The sequence below is a fragment of the Octopus sinensis genome, linkage group LG12 (genome assembly GCF_006345805.1).
Source record: "Octopus sinensis linkage group LG12, ASM634580v1, whole genome shotgun sequence".
NCBI classification, from domain to species: Eukaryota; Metazoa; Mollusca; class Cephalopoda; order Octopoda; family Octopodidae; genus Octopus; species Octopus sinensis.
This window is the reverse complement of record NC_043008.1, coordinates 5,869,807-5,889,806: the sequence shown is the minus strand read 5'-3', so window position 1 is coordinate 5,889,806 and position 20,000 is coordinate 5,869,807. Positions and strand designations below refer to the sequence as shown.

Genomic DNA, 20,000 nt, shown 5'->3' with positions numbered 1-20,000 from the left:
CCGGGTTGTCGACGGTCAGAGGCTTGAAATTTACCGGAAGGGTGTACCTCTGGTGACAGCCATACGATATTTCATATTTCTTGTTGATGGATACTGCGGGTTGGTAGATGATATGCAGTTTTTCGCGGAAGTACAGCTAGCAATTAGGGGCACCGGGTGAATATTGTGGTACCCTGTCGATAATAGTCCATTTGATGTTGGATGTTTCATCTCGGAGATTACGAAGTCTCCAGAGAAAACGTGACAAGGAAGTGAAGTTCTCTCTGTCCCTGGATCTAAATGACTGCAAGCACTGAGAATATCTTCCTCTGAAGTCATTGGCTGTCATGCCCGTATAGTCCGTAGTAATGCCATCGGATGGTGTAAGGGTGGCTCTGTATACTACAGCCCTTGAGATGCAGGATCCTCCTAGAGGGCAGAGGGGAGGGTTTAGGAAGTTGCAGATCGGCGTTGTGGGTCGTGTGGATGCGTGTTTACGTTTGTTGATGCGCGCGATGTTAGATGTAATGTTGTCTAAGTGGGAGTAGCTTACCTTGATATTATGGGAGTTGAGAGTTTGTAATACTTATGGCCTCTAGGAAAATGTTTCTTTATTAACGACAGGAAGTTCTTGTCTACGTTGATAGAAACTTCTAGGTTAAATGGGGGTCATACCGGATTATTTCCCTTTTCCTAATTCCCTTTGGGTGAGGAGAGAGGGTTTGGGGTCCATCCACAGACGTGAGCTACTCAGAAAATCCGCTCCTAGCCAAAGCATCGGTGCAGTTGTGGGCGGCCCTATTAAAGGTCTCCATGTTGGCTGAGAGTTTAGACACCCGTTTGCTAATGCCTGAAAACAGATTTCTAATTATAGCGGGAGGGGTTAGCTTGAGCCCTTGTGAATATAAAGCTAAACTTATCCCCAGATGTTGTTGCAGAAGGGTTCTCGTAGAAGAAAGCTTTCCAGCGCATTCGTTTGATGACACTTTCGGTCTTCTCCGTGGGTTATTTCTTACAGCTTCACGCTGTGAGTTCAAATTCCGTCGAAGTCGAGTTCGGGGTGGATAAAATAAGTACCCGTTGAGCATTAGGTCAATGTGATCAACTTTTTCCCCTCCCAAACATTTCGTGCCTCGTACCTATAGTAGAAAGAATGATTGGGATGTAGCAGATAGCTTCCTTGGATTTGAACTTACAACATCTACGTTTAAATGTAAACACACCTGTGATTAGCATTACCATTATCGGTAACGTCGGTGAAAGCTTGTTTTTAAATGTCTACTGGAGTTTTTTGGGTATTGGCAGACAAAAATGTAAGCTTTAATTTTTGCACTTAAATATCGAAAGCAACTTCCTCGAAGCTTTTAACAAGCTTATATAAACTTGAGAAATTGGCTCTCTTAGCTAATCAAATGTATTGTAGCCGGAGGCTGTGACATAAGGTTCATTTTAATAAGACAGCAGTACTCAACTCTCTCTTGCTATTTCACTATCCTTTATTTCGCATAAACTTATTTACAAAAATACAAGTCAAACTCTAAATCAAGTTTATTATTTATTTAATGCTCTTAAAATACTGTTGAAGATATTTCACTTTTTTCAACTTGTCATTACATTTTCTTCAACATTTAAGCTATTACGTCCTAAAAATTGGTAGCATTGTCATAACTCTGCTAAAACCATTAATAGCATTATTTTCCATTACTAACTCTCTGCGCATGTGTGCGTATGGGTGAGACGTGTCCTGATTCATGTAGCTCAGATATATACTTGCAAGTTAAACTATCATTTACTAAAACCTCATTTTAACTGTTTATTAACTTCATAAGTTTAACTAATATAGTATTGCAAAGTAACTGAGATATCACACCGTCTTCTTATTACGATGCAGGAGATTAATATAATCAATCTTTCTTTCGCAAATTCATTTCTCTTTTTGTCTGATTTATTTAACAAGACAAAAATCTTCTCAGTCAAGAAAATGTATGGAAGGACACAAATATATTTAATTGAATGGAGTCTTCAAAGAAAAACAGCATTTGATTAACAAAGAGAAAAGTATGCACTGTTGTATACTGTATTTTATATCCGAGTACAGTTTCTTTCTGGCTTGAAGGCATCTGTGTACATTGTTCTGTAAAATAAACTATTAATCCAAAACTATTTTCAAAACATTCCTAAGTTATTTATTCAAAGCGTTAACCATTATACTTATATCTGCATATAAGTCTAGCAAATAGGACTAACTCTACCGCTTTGCTATACTGTAGCTTCATTACTGTATAAAAGCACAAATAATAAAAATCTGACGAACATAGTTTCTAAAAACTATTTCTACAAATGGGTTCACTACAGTGATGAAGTAAACCCTTGATAAAAAAAAACATTCCTGCCATGATAGTCCTAGTTCTTTTCTTTAAAACACTAATAAGACCCAGTTGAAATGTCTTCTATTTGCCCCATAAATACTGACTGAGAACACAAGAGTAACAATGATTATACCTCTCATCAATTAAACTATATTAGCCCAATCACTTTTTCTATTAGCCGGGTCAAATGCCACCCAGTTTTTCCGTTACTTCGTTGTCCAGTTACCAATGATCCTTTATATATATATATGTGTGTGTGTGTGTGTGTGTGTGTGTGTGTGTGTGTGTGTGTGTGTGTGTGTGTGCGTGTGTGTGTTTATAATCTTCATGGAAAGATCCAGAGAAATAGTTACCAGGGTAACCAAATATCACTAGTAACCAAACATACATAGGTAATAATTTCAAGGAGAAGTGAGACGTGTTTTGGGGGATATCAAGGAGAAATGGAAAATAGAGACAAACGCACAAGATGTTACTTAAATCATTTTTATCACCGTTTCGTTGGATTTAATCCGGGAGGAATAAGAAGGTGAAATAATGCATCAATATCATCAGAGTGGAGATTATAAAAACCAGTGTTCATTAAGAAACCATGTTTACAAATGTAGGAAATTATAATATATAACATATAAAAACAAAAAGCGGATAGAGAACGTTAGTAGTTTTTAAAATACCATTAAGAAATTTTATGTTATAGGTCGAGAGAGGAAGAAGAGGAGGAAAGAAAGAAAGAAAATTAATGTCAATCAGGTCCATCGCCAGGGACATGGGAGTTCTGAGTTTCTCATCAGGGAGGTAATGCATGAACCCTGTTAACAGGGAAGTGACCTGGGGCATGAATACGGCTATTCCTTCGAACAGCGAACGAAGTGCAGACAATTTTGGATGTAAGCTGTGCTGTAGGACTTTTGCAACCGAGAAAGGCTTGAAGACAAATCAGGGAAAGACTTGTAAGAAGAGGACAGAGCAGTGTGGATCATCGGATCATGAAACACAGGGTGTCATGCTGTATCGGCCTTTGCTTTTCCTTTGAACAACATCAGTGACGTAGAGAGGGGAGACTGATATGCATGGACGACTGCTGGTCCTCCACAAAACAACCTTGCCCGGACATGTCTCTTGGAGGAGAACTTCCTAGGTGCAGTCCCATGGTTATTCATGACCAAAGGCGAACTTTACCGTCTTATATGTATGTATACCGTAAAATCCTCGAGTATAGTCCGCCCTTGACTATAATACGCAGGGGATTTTTAGGGGGCTGCACTTCTGAAAAACCTAAACCTTGTGTATAATACACACCCCTTTTCTAACTTGAGTCGTGCGCAATTAAGCCAGCAGCACCTAGTCGAACAAACACTTCCACGCATGCGTGATACAATAATGGTGATGTTTTTAACTGTTATATGGGAATGTAAATATGTTTGCAAATTGTTTTTGTTACATATTATTCTGTGTTCTGAATACATTTATTTTAATAAATGTTGCTTACTGCAAGTTATGGATGATATTTGTATGACTTCATTGCTTTCAGGCTTAGCTTATGGTATTTTCGCGCCCGACATCACAAAATGCATCTGAATAAAAATTGCTGGAGAGCAAATAGAGACTCAGACATTGCTGAGAAAATATTTTTCATTTTTAACCTCGTGTATGATACGCACTAGGGATTTTAACCTTTAAATTTGGGGGGAAAAATGCGGATTATATTCGAGGGTTTACGGTATGTATATAATTCAAATTTACAGATGTTTGTGTATGCATGTAGGTACGAGTTTAACAACAGAGTCAGCAATTAAATGAATTCTCTAAAACCATAAATTAATCAATACATCTATTTCTCATTAATATCTCTGATGTATTAATAATGATATCAAAAATACACATTCGAGTATTTCCACGCATATAACGAATATGCGCACACATACGCATTTTTATCCTTGCATACACACACGTAGATATTCTATTTGTGTGTGTGTGTGTGTGTGTGTGTGTGTGTGTGTGTTTATTTGCTCATTTGTAGAATCTGCTATCCACTGGGGACCCTCTCCGTTCCAATATGTCATTGCAACTTTACATGAAACAGGCCTTGTAAACATTGGTAATTATGCATAAAAGCTCTGAGGTATTGGAAAATGCAAGTGAGTTTGGAATCATGAAACAGTTGTTCCTCGAACCATTTCAAGTGAATTGAATCTAGCGAATAATATTTAAAGTAAAATAAATGGGAAATAAATTTCTTCATTAATAACAATACTCAGATAATAAAACAACAACAACAACAATAATAATAATAATTATAATAATAATAATAATAATAATAATAATATCAATGTTAATCTTCTTAATATCAATATTATCAATATTAATACTAATAATAATATTCACTTTAATATTACTGAGAGGGAAATAATTCTAAAAATAATGTAAAAGAACGCACGTTTTTCACTTTACTTTTCTGTCATTTAATATGATTATACAAATTTTTTTTGAATAAACAAAACACTGCAAAATGCCGGTGTAATTTTTAGTTGTTAAAATGATTCCTTCGAATGATAATAACGTTAATAATAATAACAATAATAATAACAATAATAATCTTTAAATGTAGCTCTATTTTTTATTTTGCTCTGAGGTCGATGTGGCCTATTTTAGCGAAATCATGTTGTAGCTTGGTTAATTGTTTTAGACTGAAATATTTTCAAAGCAAAAGGCATTTTAGAGAATAAAACTGGTGCAAGGGAAACGTGTATTCAGCTGGAGTCTTTAACAAGTGAGCAGTGAACTTTGTAATTGCAAGAGATTGTTGAAATCTAGTTTGAATTCAAGATTTAATTTCGTCTTATTTGTTGGAACTGAGCGATGAAGTGTAAGGCATATTTTAGACTTCTTAGCATTGACTTGGTAACTAATACAAGAAGAAAGGTGTGAAGAGTTTCTCTGCAATTGGAAAAATTAAATAACAGAAAAGAAAAATGATTTGTGTTCTAGAAGAGAAGCTCGGCTGCATTAAATATGATTTATGCATACACATACATACTAATGTACATACGCTTTCATATATCTGTACACATGCACACGTATTCTCAGGGAATATGGTTGGTTGGGTATCGTTTCTCATTCAAACTGCTTCAGCCTTTGGAATGTCATCCATGCTGTACGTGGCCGAGCATTATCCTGATGGAAGAACACCTTTCATCTTGAAACCAAAGATGGTCATTTTTCTTCTAGTGCTGGCGTCATTGAACGAGTGAATGACCAAATCCAGGCTTCTCTACTAGTTCCTCAAAAGTTACGATTAGATTTTGTTCCACCAGGGTTTGCGGGACGTCATCGTCGAGCTCTACAGATCTTCCAGGACGAGGCTCGTCTTCCTGGCTGTAGTTTCCGGCTCGGAATTTCTGGAACCACTGTTGGCACTGGCTTAAACTTATTGCCCGATCCTCATATACTGCGTTGTTGCTTTTATTGAACTCATAAAGCAAAATATTCCGAATATGCTCCTTTGTTACTTCCATTATATGATAGCTTTGAAAAAACAACTGTTAAAATCGAACTGCACTCTTCAAAACTTGCACCAAGATTAAGTGAAAGGGATAATTACTACCTGCTTCTATGGCAAGTTGATGCAGATAGTTTATCTCGTCCCCTTCCGACTTTTAGCTCATGCAATTGAAAAAACCGCATTATTTATGGGATGACCCAATATAGATAGATAGATAGATGATAGATAGATAGACAGACAGACAGGCAGGCAGGTAGGTAGATAGATAGATAGATAGATAGATAGATAGATAGATAGATAGATAGATAGATAGATAGATAGATAGATAGATAGATAGATAGATTGGTAGATAGATAGATAGATAGATAGATAGATAGATAGATAGATAGATAGATAGATAGATAGATAGATAGACAGACAGACAGACAGACAGACAGGTAGGTAGGTAGGTAGGTAGGTAGGTAGGTAGGTAGGTAGGTAGGTAGATAGATAGATAGATAGATAGATAGATAGATAGATAGATAGATAGATAGATAGATAGATAGATAGATAGATAGAATATATATAAAAATATATTATGTTCACTTGTAATAAAAACAATTTTATTTTACATTAATCTGATGAATTTCTCCAAAATTTCGTAGTGAACAATTTATTATTCTTAAACATGAACATTACTTCGAGTGGCTTCGACGTTTCAGCCTGTCGAAGTTTCTACACTGAGCCGTACAAATACATGATGCACCATAAACATGGAACAATTTTTTAAATATGCTCTTCGCCCCTCAGGTATTTGTTGATGAAGATGAATTATAAGATAGAAGATAGATGATAACGTTCACCCTCCCAGTAATTCCCATCCCACCCCTATTCACACATTGGTTAACCTGTTTTGCGGTCAGAACGTGCCCTATTACGATATTAAATTTCTTGTTTATTCCCAAACGTGTTTATTTCCCTAACGTATTTCGCTTCTGCTTATGTTTAGAAATTTTTTCATGCATAAAAGTAGCTGTGTTGGAATTTTTCTTTTTTTCCCTCTTTCGAAAATATCCCTCGAAATACATTTTATCATTTTATGATACGAAAATCAATAGGAAAATTAATTTTGCATCACGGCAAGATTTTTCAGAAACATTACTTCTTTATTGCGAGGGATACACACACGTACGCACGAAAACACATACACTCGCACACACAGACACACGCTCGCACGCACACACAAACACAAATAATATTGATTTCAAATTTTGGCACAAGGTCAACAATTTTGAGGAAGGTGGCTAGTCGATTACATCGACCCCAGTCTTTCTCCGATACTTAATTTATCGACCCCGAAAGGATGAAGGGCAAAGTCGACTTCGGCGAAATTTGAACTTAGAACGTAAAGACGGACGAAATGCAATTAACCATTCTGCCCCACGGGCTAACAATTCTATCAGCTTACCGCCTTCATACACACACACACACACACACACACACACACACACACACATTATTTTCTACTCTAGGAACAAGGCCCGAAATTTTGGGGCAAGGGGCCAGTCGATTAGATTGACCCCAGTACGCAACTGGTACTTAATTTATCGACTCCGGAAGGATAAAAGGCAAAGTCGACCTCGGCGGATTTTGAACTCGGTACGTCAAGACAGACGACACATAATATTGAAATACAAATGTGTATGTATGTGTACCTTGGTTTTAGACTAAACACAGTACTGTCATTATAAAATGTTTCGACCAGTGCACCCTTAAGCATAGAACCTTGTGTCTGAAAACCTTGAAGCGAATCTAATCCCTAGGTGCTTCGGAGCACAATAATTTTGTTCATTATTATAAAGATGCGCTATAAAAATTTGTCTCCCTTTCTGAAGGCAAAGGGGCAGAAAAAAACGCGCAAACACGTATATCTGTATAATACAGGCATATACACACACACAGAAAGAAACACAGAGAATCACAGACACGCACGCAGGCAACATATATACATGACACAGATAAGCGCAAAAACATGCGTTTCATAACAAAGGTAGAGTAAGGGAAAATATAGGTGAAGTGATACAGAGAATTGGAATGAATGAGCGGGCAGGGGCTCAGAGGGTAGAATTTCGTAAGAATGTGAGGGGAGATAGTTGGATGGGATAGCAGTGACCGTAACATTGAAGACAAGAGACGTAGGAGTGGTTAAGGGGAGGGTTAGGTTAGACATGCGTGGGAATTAGAAGAGATGGGAAGTGAAAGGGATGTAAGGATGTATAGAGTATAGCCGAGAGGAAAGATCATGGCCAGAGGAAGATAAGGAGGAAAAGTGGTGCTTCTAAGGATTGAGTCTAGAAGAGAGAGAGCATGGCTGGAGAAAGATGTGAGAAAATGGAAGTGGTTCTGGGGTGGGGGAGGAAAGAGGAAGGTAACGAAAGGGAGGGGGTATAATATATGCCTACTCTGCTCTTAGGGGATTGTGGTTGGGCGAATAATAATAATACCAGGTATAAATAAGTGATGAGTGTTAAGGAATGGGATGTTCTGAATGGGTAAAGATTTTACGCAAGTGATATTGACCAATTAACTTGGCAGTTGGATGACCTCCGACTGTTAAGAAGTCAATACTGATATCGGAGTGGAAACACATGACAACCTTATCAACCACATCTAAACAAATAAACTGACCACTTGATCACAGATTCAAGTTTGTGATCAAGGGGTCAATTTATTTCCAACTTAGCACCTTCAGTTTGGAAACTTTTGACATCAATAATTGTATATTAATTACTGGGAAAGACGGTCAGATTTAATATGCGGTTGCCATTTCTAGATAAATTATAAGGTGTTATCTCTCATATCAACATTGGAGCAGAGTCTGGTGTTGTCCATTGTGTCATCTTAGGAATCCTTAAAATAAGAATGATGCCAGTTGTGTTGCCAACTTCCTATTCTCTGCACTATACCCCATTATGCGAAATGAGTGAGGTCTTACGACACAAGTGATATTTTATACCTTATGTTACTATTCCTTCTTACGTCTATGCCGAGGAGAACGCATTCATTGTCTCTCAAGATAAAAGTGTATCAAAGAATCAAAGAATACAAATTCTAAAAATCAAAGCTGCCAACATAAAACAACCTTTGCAGCAAGAATCGTGTAAAATGCAATAAGGAGTCGGAGAGCCAATGCAAAGCAAATCCTTCCTTGTAAAGCACCACTGAATAGAAAGAAACATTGCATGTCGGTTGTCATTAATCTCAGGCTAGTCTAAGACAGGAATTACACCGAAAAGATTATATTTATAAGATATTTTATGAGGTCTGCTGAAGTAGAAGTACTGATTTTATTATAAATCGCCACAATAGCAACAATCTGTTCAGGTTCATATTTGTATATAATGTTATATAAAGGAAGTAAGCTCTCAAGAAAGAAACGAAAAGAAACAATCAATATGAAAATATCTGCGTGAAATCAACCAAGAAACATAAATTAACCTACAAACGTACTATGAAAATATTTGAAATATTCAAAATAGTATTGAATAGTTACGCTATCATGCTACACACCATGACAAGATCTCTGCTCTTGAATATATTCTACTAATGTCGATGGAGATAGAGACGATGAGGATTTAAACTTAAAATTAGAATTAACCTCATATTTATTTGCTATAAAAAAAAAGTCAATGAAAGAGTATTGTTATGATTAGATAAATGTAAGTTGTGCTAATAAAACTGAAGATTATTTGACATCTTCTTATGAATATTAATTAGGTGTTTCAGTAAGTAGTTTATGCCAGATGGAATGATTTAGTATGGTATTACGTGGTGTCATAACAATTTGGCTTTATGTGTTAACAGTTGATAAAATATGTACTTCTCTAGTAGAAGAAGTGAATACCAAGATTCCAAGTCGTAAAGTTACCACTTGAAAACGTTTTGCCAAGCTCAAAGATTAAAATTCCTTCTTTTACTTTATCTTTATGGTTGTGTTTCCATTTGTCAACATCAACTTTGGCGTATATGGTTTTATCTTTTGAAAATTTGATATGTAGTTGGAGCAATTAGCTTTAACTGTTGATGTCTTCTAGCTACTAAACAGTCATTGTCAGTCAGGCAGACTGAATGAAGCACGATAGCGAAGGTATTCTAACGGTTCCGTTAAAAATTGATATATTCAAGTAAGTTCAGCATCTTAAACTCACAGCTACGATATCTTAATTGAAGCATTAAGAAAAATGTTTGGTTGAAAAGAAAAAGAAATATAAAGCAAATAAGTAACCAGTAAACTGGAATGGTTAATAAATGAGTGATTCTTATAGTAATTTGTCTATGTTATTATAACCATTGTTAGAATTATCCATAGTGCTATCTTAAAGTTTTGACCTCATTCTATTCAAATATTAGTTTCAAATATCGGCACAAGGCCAGCAGTTTTACGGGGGTGGAGTTGTAAGTCGATTACATCGATCACAGTGCTCAGCTGGTACTTATTTTATCCACCACGAAAGAATGAAAGACAAACCCGACCTCGGCGGAATTTGAACTCAAAACATACAGACGGACGAAATGCTGCTAAGCGTTTTGTCCGGCGTGATAACGATTTTGACAGCTCTCCACCTTCTAGTTACATATTGAATAGCATCAGAGAAACAACTGGTTTGAAATCATAGAACTGTATCAAAGTTTATCATTGTTAATTTACTAGAAAAATATATCCTTTGCAAGGATGATAAATAATTGAATGTTTCCCTTACAGATCCAGAAATATTTCAAATCTGATAAGTTACTGGTTATTGACCCTCAAGTAACACCTTTACTGCTAACCTCCATAGATTGGTGCCACTGCTGCTACAAGTAAAAATATCTTAGGTTGATTGACAAATACTGATTTCACATTTTACTCTTTCTTCTTTTTGCCCCTTCAACCAATTCCATAATGGCGTCTGTTTCTCTGAAATAGAATGATGATTATCACTTTGGCCTCATCCTATCCCGTACATGTTTCTCCTTCTCTCACGATCACTACTGTATCTCATTGTCCAAACCATGCCATTAACCCAGTATTTAAGGTCTGTGACAGGCTTTAAACTCTACAGCTTCAAGCTGAACATCACCGGCTTCAATCCTAACGAGATCATGCACCTTAGCTTTCTTCTGTGCGTACCATAAACATATTCATCAGTTATATTGTAGTTCTCCTCCCGTATCTATTAGTATGGGTTTCGATTTAGTGAGAGAAGCATCATGTCTATGAAGCAGAATGCCAACTATTGAGTAACAGACAGTTACTCACTTGATACGGCTAACTGCAGAGCTCTTCTCTTATAGCACAAATATACTTCAAACATTTCTATTCCACACTAAGAGATAGATTTCTATCAGGTAAATTTCAATATAAATCATACCCAAATCTGTCTACTGCTACAATAGCTAATTATTTTGGAAATCTAATAAAATACAAGACTATCTAACTTGAAATCAGAAATTCCGTTGTTCATCTGCATCAAAAAACTCTTTAAAATATTTCTGTGAAACAAGGAAAGAATAAATGAAACAGTATAAAAGACCGACAATAGATTCGATCTTGTCATATTTTTGCTTGTTTGCTTTTTGATCCAGTATCTTAAAATATTGAAAAACTAGACAACCAGACGACTTATTTTACAGTCTATCAAATTACGACATTGATGTGTAGAGGTGAAATAGTTTCAGGGGTAAGGCTGCATCTGCCACGAGTTTAGGTCTCTTTCGTGCACTTTTGTTGTTTCATGTGTTTCGTATTTTGCGATGTTTAATGTAATTATATATTTCCTTTATTCAATAAATATACAGAAACTGATATGTGTATTTACTGGGAAAGCTGCATACAAAAGATAAGCATCCTAATCAAATAGAGGTTTTTCAGTTATCTGTTTAATACTTTCAGCTATAATGATCTGAACATTCCTAAAAATTTTACTTCACTGATCTGAGATCAACAATTATTTTGTGGTTAATCTTTAAAAAGGAGATTGAATTAAAACTATCAGTGTACTGTTTCGGTGGAAAAGCACTAAGCATTGATATAATGTGCAGATTTATTTCTTGCTTCTTTCCTTCTATAAAAGAGAAATGGCGCAATTAGCCATTGGACGATTCGTACATAGATCTGGTGTTCCAATTTTCCTACAGCTGTTTCATTGAGAATTTGAGGAGTGCAATGACTTGTACATGTCTCAGTTAAAATAGCAGTTGAGAATAGCTACCGGATTAGCTGGGGAATCCTGCGAAGATATTTAACATAGCAGGTAAACACTGAAAATCTGCCAAAAGTCCTGGAAAAGATTTTTACCTTCTCATTTTAAATATTTCTGTCCCTTCACAATTCGTTATATTAATTAGACAGAAGGAATACAGCAATTCTCATTATTTATCGGAGGTTCGTCCTTCGATTCGTATAGTTGATGTTCAGCTCAAACGTCTGTAGTTCGGTGAATGTTGAAAGTTGGTTAGGGAGATAATTTCATTGAGGTTGATTAATTTAATTACATCTATCATCCTTTATGTTTCCATGATACAAATTGGTGAGGTCATTTTTCTCAGAGGCTATACAATTAAATAAATGCAATAATAATCACAAGTAATTATATACCAAGTTTTCGAAAACTAGTAGCGACACATTGTCTCTATCTCAAAGAGGCTACAGAGTTTGTATTGAGAAAATCAACTGACTTGTCAATAACGAAGCTAAACGGAGACTGAGAGGCAAAGAGACAAAATAATTTATGGCAGCACAAGGAATGGAGGTTGTAAAGGAACGATGAAACATTAAATAGATGATAAAATAGATAGATACGCATATAGAGATGTATACAAATGTGTTGCATGTGTGTTTGTGTCTATATATATATATGCACACAAACACATATATAGAATGCATACAAACATATATATATATATATATATATATATATAGATATATATATATATATATATTATATATATATATATTATATATATATATATATATATATATATATATATATAATATAGTGTTAATCCAAACAAGAAAACACAAAAAAACACAACAACGCGAGGACGTGGAACAAATATAGTATTATTGGACGCTCAGGAAAGAAGGGAAGAAGGAGGGTTTAACGTTTCGAGCGGAGCTCTTCGTCGGAAACATAGGAGAAGGAAAGATCCCGAGAAGGGAAGACAGAGGAAAACCCGGCGTTGCTCGGGATTAAATTGGTATAGTTTGTTTATATAAATTACAGTTATGCTGGAACATGTGATATGGGAAAGTGCAACATTGACGGCAAAACATTTGTGGAGTAAATGATGGTCTAATTCGACTAATCGTCATGTAATGCGTCCGTTCGGAGGGTTCCATGCCCTCAACTATCATGGAAAATTGGGAGTGGGGTATGTAGTTTTCGAACCCACCGAAAAGCTGTCAGTGGACATACTCGCCTCTGAGGTGGTCAGAGCTGCGTCTAACACGACCCATCGTATGGTTGACAGTCAAATAAATGGAGGTATAATGGAGATATTGTACGTAAATGGGTACATTTTAGAAATGGGCTGCAATGGGAGACGGTAACGAGGAAGTGAACTGTTGAAAGAGGTTGAAGAGGAGTTGGAGATCTTTACCTTTTGACCGACAGATTTAAAAAATCACTTTCAAAAAACACTTTCAAACTTCGGACAGTAGTAATTTTATTCAGCTGAATACACGTCATTGATTGGGTGAAATTACCGAAATAGGACAACTTTAACGTGAAATAACTTCGTAAATATAAGTGTTCCTCAAAAATGCTAAGAGTAATAGATGTTTTATATGACACATTCTACCAGTGTCCGAAGTTTGAAAGTGTGTAGTTACAAAAAATTATTTTTTAAATCTGTCGGTTAAAAGGTAAAGATCCGGAGCTGGTAGTGCTGGCAATCTTAGCTGCTGCAGCACATGCCATTAGTTTTATTTGGAAATTCGAAAGCTTTGCAGAAACGACGATTTGAGTGTAACACACCAATTTGTACAGAATTATCATTTTTATAAGAATAAGATGGATCATATCTGAAAGCAGCACCTGATGTTGTGAAGAACGTATTTGCATGTGGTCTATTTCTGAGCGTTATTGTATTGGACCACTGTCTAATCTAGCGTGCTAAACGTTGTTCTAATGACTCAGCATTAAGTATTGCGGCATGCCTTAGCTGATCTTGGGAAAAATCTCATCTTGCTTCCCTCTTGAAATTCCATTTGACGTGCTGCTGATTTTGAGAAAGTCTTATCTCCTTTCTCTGTTCAGTCACTCGCCTTCGATTTCCAGCCATCGTCCTTACTTTATTTCGTGTTTCTGGGGAGATTACGTCTTTTCTTTCGTGGCATATTTTTCCAATATTGTAAACAAAATATTATAAACATAGAAAAAATATACATTAACCTCTATTTTAGTAAGCAGTTGTATGTATATGGAACGTCTGTATTTTTGTAGACGGTGAGTTGACAGAAACGTTAGCACGCCGGGCAAAATGCTTAGTGGCATTTCGTCTGCGGTGACGTTCTGAGTTTAAATTCCGCCGAGGTCGACTTTGCCTTTCGTCCTTTCGGGGTCGATTAAATAAGTACTAGTTACGCACTGGGGTCGATGTAATCGACTTAATTCGTTTGTCTGTCCTTGTTTGTCCCCTCTGTGTTTAGCCCCTTGTGGGTAATAAAGAAATAAGTATGTCTGTATTTTTGTAGGCAGTGTAAATTAACGAAATATAAGCAAATGAACGAAATAGTACATGTATGGAACTGCTAATTTAACGGGAAATGCTACAATAATTATTACAGAGTGACAAAGAATTTTATATTTTACCTTGTAACTGCTGCTCATATCAGCCGTCCACTGAGTATATAACACAAGCAGCACACAGCAAGGAGAAAGAGACAAAAATAAAATAACACCTGTTGAAATTTTTTTCCTAAAACGTTCAATGACGTTAACTGGAGTGCGGAGTTCGAGTAGACGCCATTTCCCCTTTTCATTTATCATTACTATTCTTTTCACTCGATTTTATTTTTTTTCCCGCTTTTGTGTTTTGTCTGACCTTGTGCTGTCCCCTCTGTGTTTCGACCCTCTGTGGTTAATTAAAAAAAATCAAGTCGTCAGGGATGTATATGTATGTGTAGATGTGTGTGTGTGTGTGCATGTGTGTGTGTGTGTGTGTGGTGTGTGTGTGTGTGTGTGTGTATGACATACCGTATATAGTATGTCTGTATTTTTGCATGAAGTTTAAATTAACGAAATAGAAGCACGTGTACAGAGAGACAAAGAATTTTATATTTTATCTTCCAAACCTTGCAACTGCTGCGATAATTATTAACTGGTAATGGAACAGTAAATGTGTATTGTTTTAAAGGAAATGAAAATACAATTTCGTATTGACACTTCACGCATGTCAGTCGTCGGGTATGGATGTGTAGATGTGTGTGTGTATGTGTGTGTGTGTGTGTGTGTGTGTGTGTGTGTGTTTTATAACGTACCTTATATAGTATGTCTGTATTTTTGTATGCAGTATAGATTAATCCAGAAAAATCACATGTTGACACTCCTGAAATCTCAGAGTATTACCATGTAAAAATTTGATTTGATTTGGTTGAGCCGTTTGAGAATGCCTTGGGAACAGAGAGAGATGCAAAGGATTTTGCAGGAGTGGCTGTGTGGTAAGTAGCTTGCTTCCCACCCACATGGTTCTGGGTTCACTCCCACTGCGTCGCACCTTGAGCAAGTGTCTCCTACTATAACTTCGCGCCGACCAAGGCCTTGTGATTGGATTTGGTAGACGGAAACTGAAAGAAGCCCGTCGTATATATATATATATATATATATATATATATATGTATATGTATGTATGTATGTATATATATATATATATGTGTGTATGTGTCTGTGTTTGTCCCCCACCATCGCTTGACAACCGTTGTTGTGTTTACGTCCACGTAACTTAGCGGTTCGGCAAAAGATACTGATAGAATAAGTAATATGCTTACAAAGAATAAGTTCTGGGGTCGATTTGTTCGACTAAAAAGGCGATGCTCCAGCATGTCCGCAGGAGTAAGAACAGTATGTTCTTTGTCTATTTCCTTAACTTCTTGGAGATTTTAGGTATAATTACACTAATGTATCCATCTGTTCTAATTTGATTAAATTCTATGTCTTTGTGCAGCTGAAGATTGCTCTGCATTTTAAATTGATGTGATGATTGCATTGTTCAATTAAATGGAGTTGCATGAAACAATCGTACTGCATTACCTCTGGATATCCTTGTTGCTTATTTTGAGATATATATATATGTATATATGTATATATGTATGTATATATATATATATATATATATATATGTATATATATATATATATATATATATATATATATATATATATATATATATATATATATATATATATATATATATATATATAGGAAGAACACATACCTCCATTAACAGAATATACATGCATACACATACAAACACATGTGCATTATCAAATAGATTTACGCAAATGGTCAAACACAGATGCACACATATACGCACATAAATACACTCATAGACGCACTCACTCACTCGCACACACACACACACACACACACACACACACACACACACATAAGCATATGTGCAGGTTTGATAATTTTTTTGTCAAGCACATCTTTTCAGAGATCATTTCCTTCGTCATTTCCATAGTTTTAGATCAATCGAAAACCGAAACAGAACACCTGGCCTTTGAAATTGTGTCAGGCACCCACAGTCCTCTACCAGCTGGACAATGGGTTTGGCAAAACATTTACGTCGGTGTTCTATTGAGGGATAGCGATGAAGAAGAGTGTCGACCTTTTTCTGGGAAACTCTAGACGTTGACGAGAATCAACTTGTTGCTCTGTTCCAGAAAAGTATCGGTTCAGCAAAAACATTCAAACCATTCCAGGGTTTCTACATTTGAGGTGCTTGGCCTAAGCCCACGTACCTATGGAATAGACATGCATACCATTGTACGCGTGTACGTTAAAAGGATACGCACATACACTACATCATCAAGTGTATACACACACACACACACATACACACAATCCTATAGACACACTAATGAATCCACAGGTCCATAAATTTCAACAGTTCTCTTCGTTTAAACAAAAGAACCATGCCACTCAGCGACCGATTTGAATTCTGCAAATGAGAAAAAAAACTTAAATCGATAAAGAATACACACACACTCACACATACACGCACACACACACACACATACATACACACATTACATACATACACACGTACATCATAGTTATATTATTAAATCAAGTACGTATTTTATTGATCTGAACTTGGTGTGATATAAACATCTACACTGGTTGTTAACTGGTGGTTTTTACAAACAGAATGGTTTTTAAGCACACCCACACACACATACACACACACTTGAGTTAAATAATATAACTATGATGTATATGTGCATGTATGTACGTGTGTGTGTATGTATGTATGTGTGTGCGTATGTGTGTGTGTATTCATTTACACGTTGAAACAAAAGATTTTAAGAGTTAACACATGTGTATAATAAATACACAACTTAAAATAGTTAAAGCAAAATGAGAGAGAAAAATGAAAGATAAAACCATAATTGACGAAAGAAAAAAAAAAGATTCTACCGAAACTATGAAACGTAATATCTTTGAATAAGGGAAAGACTGAATCTACCATACGTATATTTAAAGTAAGTATAACATTCTCTCTTTTTCTTTTTCTTTTTTCTAAAAACAATATGATTCGGGGATATATACTCTCGATAGCTAAAATTAATTTTCCAGTTATATTTGTGTAAATAAGATGTGATCAAAGCAATACTCGTTTTGCGTTATCATAGCATTTTCTCTTTTTTTATCAACACACAACTCGCTTCAATAGTTTGCATATGAGCTAAGAATATTTCGTTGCTCTGTTTGGGCTTTTCATTTACTCTCCAAATATTCTACTTGTTCGTTTGTTGTTGATGTTGTTGTTGTTGTTTTTCTCAACCGCATGCTAAAACAGGACTTAGTGTTCCTTCACGGAAGGCTGTCTACTTACTTCGATATGTACATCACTTGTTTATGATCTTGTATTTCTATGTATGTTTGTATCAACATCTTGTATTTGTAGGTACGTTTGTATGTCTGTTTCACCTATATTAGATTGTAGTTTGTTTGGGCGAGCTGGTTACCTATCAGATATATATATATATATATATATATATATATATATATATATATCTCAGTTGACGTATGTTTTGTGTATTTATTATTTGTATAAATGAATGCGTGTCTGTTTTGTATTTATCTGCGCGTTTTTGCGCACGCGATCGCCATTTGATGTATAGGTTTCATAAGATTTATCAAACTTGTGGTTTTGCAGACGTATTTTGCTTGGATGCATGTGTTCAGCTACTTTCGTTCGTTTCTAGACGTTTGTGGCTGTATTCAATATGTATGCAGCGCGCCTTTGTGTCTTAGTTTTGCTTTATATGTATCCAAGCATGCTTCTATTCATTTCTGCTTGTATGTTTACATGGATGTATGTCGTCTCTTTCTCTCTTTTTAATTTAAAGTAAATTTTGACCGGCCACCTCCTTGGTAGCAAGGCTGTGAAGGGAAGTATCTTGGTTTAACCATCACTCTTTCAATCTTAAGAAGGTCTTGCAGAATTTTATAGTCCCAGATATCATTATCATTTGTAGCATATGAATTAAGGATTTGCATTCACTCGTATGGATAGGAGTCGGAGGGATTTATTTTTGTACGTATGTCTTCGTGTACAGAAACAAAGAAGCGTTAATTTCTAATGTCTGCCTTCGAAGACTGAAAGTAAATTATTTCTCAGTGCTGCTAAAATAAAGAACAAAATTCTTTTCACGGGGTTCTAGGACCAGGAATATATCAGAACTGATTTAAAGCGCGAAGCCAATTGTTCGAGAACTCGCTGCTAGAAAGATGCTTTGTGCTACAATGGATATCTTTTACAAAAGTCGTGGCAGACAGAAGCAGAACTGCAGATTCTTAATTTTAATAGTATACATTATATATATACATACATACATTTATTTATAAACACACATACACACACACACACGCACGCACACACACACACACACACACATATATATATATATATATATATATATATATATATATATGTACACATATATATATATGTATATATATATATATATTTATGTTGTGTAAGATATAAGTTAGAGGTTATGCAACCATCTAAGGGATAGATGTATCTGTAGGCACTCCTGGTGTATTACCTCAGTATGTATGGTCCTTGTTATAAGGTATAAGGTAGTAGGTAATCTAAAGGTATGACCTTGATTTAATATATATAGGGACGATAAGAAATGGAGCAATAATTAACAATGAGAAGTGGCTCATTGGTGTTTTAAAGTCATTATTTAATTAAATTGGGAATATGTTTACAGCTGTTTCTATTTATCAAAATGGAGTAAATTTGCATTTACCTCGTTACAATTGATAGACATCTTCAGAACTGACACGTGGAATTATGAAAGTCACTATATATAGTATATAGTTAATAATATATAAATGGCCCAATTGTATTACGCCTATTTCAAGGCATCAGCTTTTATACTCTCGGCAAGAACTAAAAATTTGATATAAAATATATTCCTTTTGTTTTCCCTTCTGTTTTCCGAGTTTCTGATATTTACAATTTTCTTTATTTTCACAGATTTGTTGTACAATGCCATGTGGAGTGTTACTGTATTACAATACGATGCTTGAAGTTAATCTTTTATTTTCATGATAAAAGTGATGCTTTTAATTAAAATTATTGATTTTTAAAAAAGGCTTTTCCGTTAATAAAGCAGATTCATTCCTTTCTCAGCAGTTTTAGAGAGACATTTGTAAAGTTTTTGCTACTGTTAATTATGTAGAAACGAGCAAAATGGACAAATTTTTGAATAGCAATAACCATACATTGATCTACTATACATTCTCTGACGATGGTTTAGCTGGCCGGAACTTCGGAGTCACTCTCAACAACATTCTTGTGTAAGGACAACAAATTTGTACAAAAGTATAGAGTAACCCATCAGATTCCCGACATTTTGGGGGAAGGTGTAAATCGATTAGATCGCT

The 20,000-nt window shown here is 35.6% G+C and overlaps 1 long non-coding RNA gene across 1 annotated transcript; it reads left to right on the top strand.

Moving 5' to 3' along the window:
- Positions 1–1,905: 1,905 nt before the first annotated feature.
- LOC118765506 lies at positions 1,906–18,605 on the top strand. The gene is made up of 3 exons (XR_005001368.1): positions 1,906–1,917; positions 15,968–15,974; positions 18,496–18,605. It is a non-coding gene; the product is annotated as an uncharacterized LOC118765506 (long non-coding RNA).
- Positions 18,606–20,000: the final 1,395 nt, after the last annotated feature.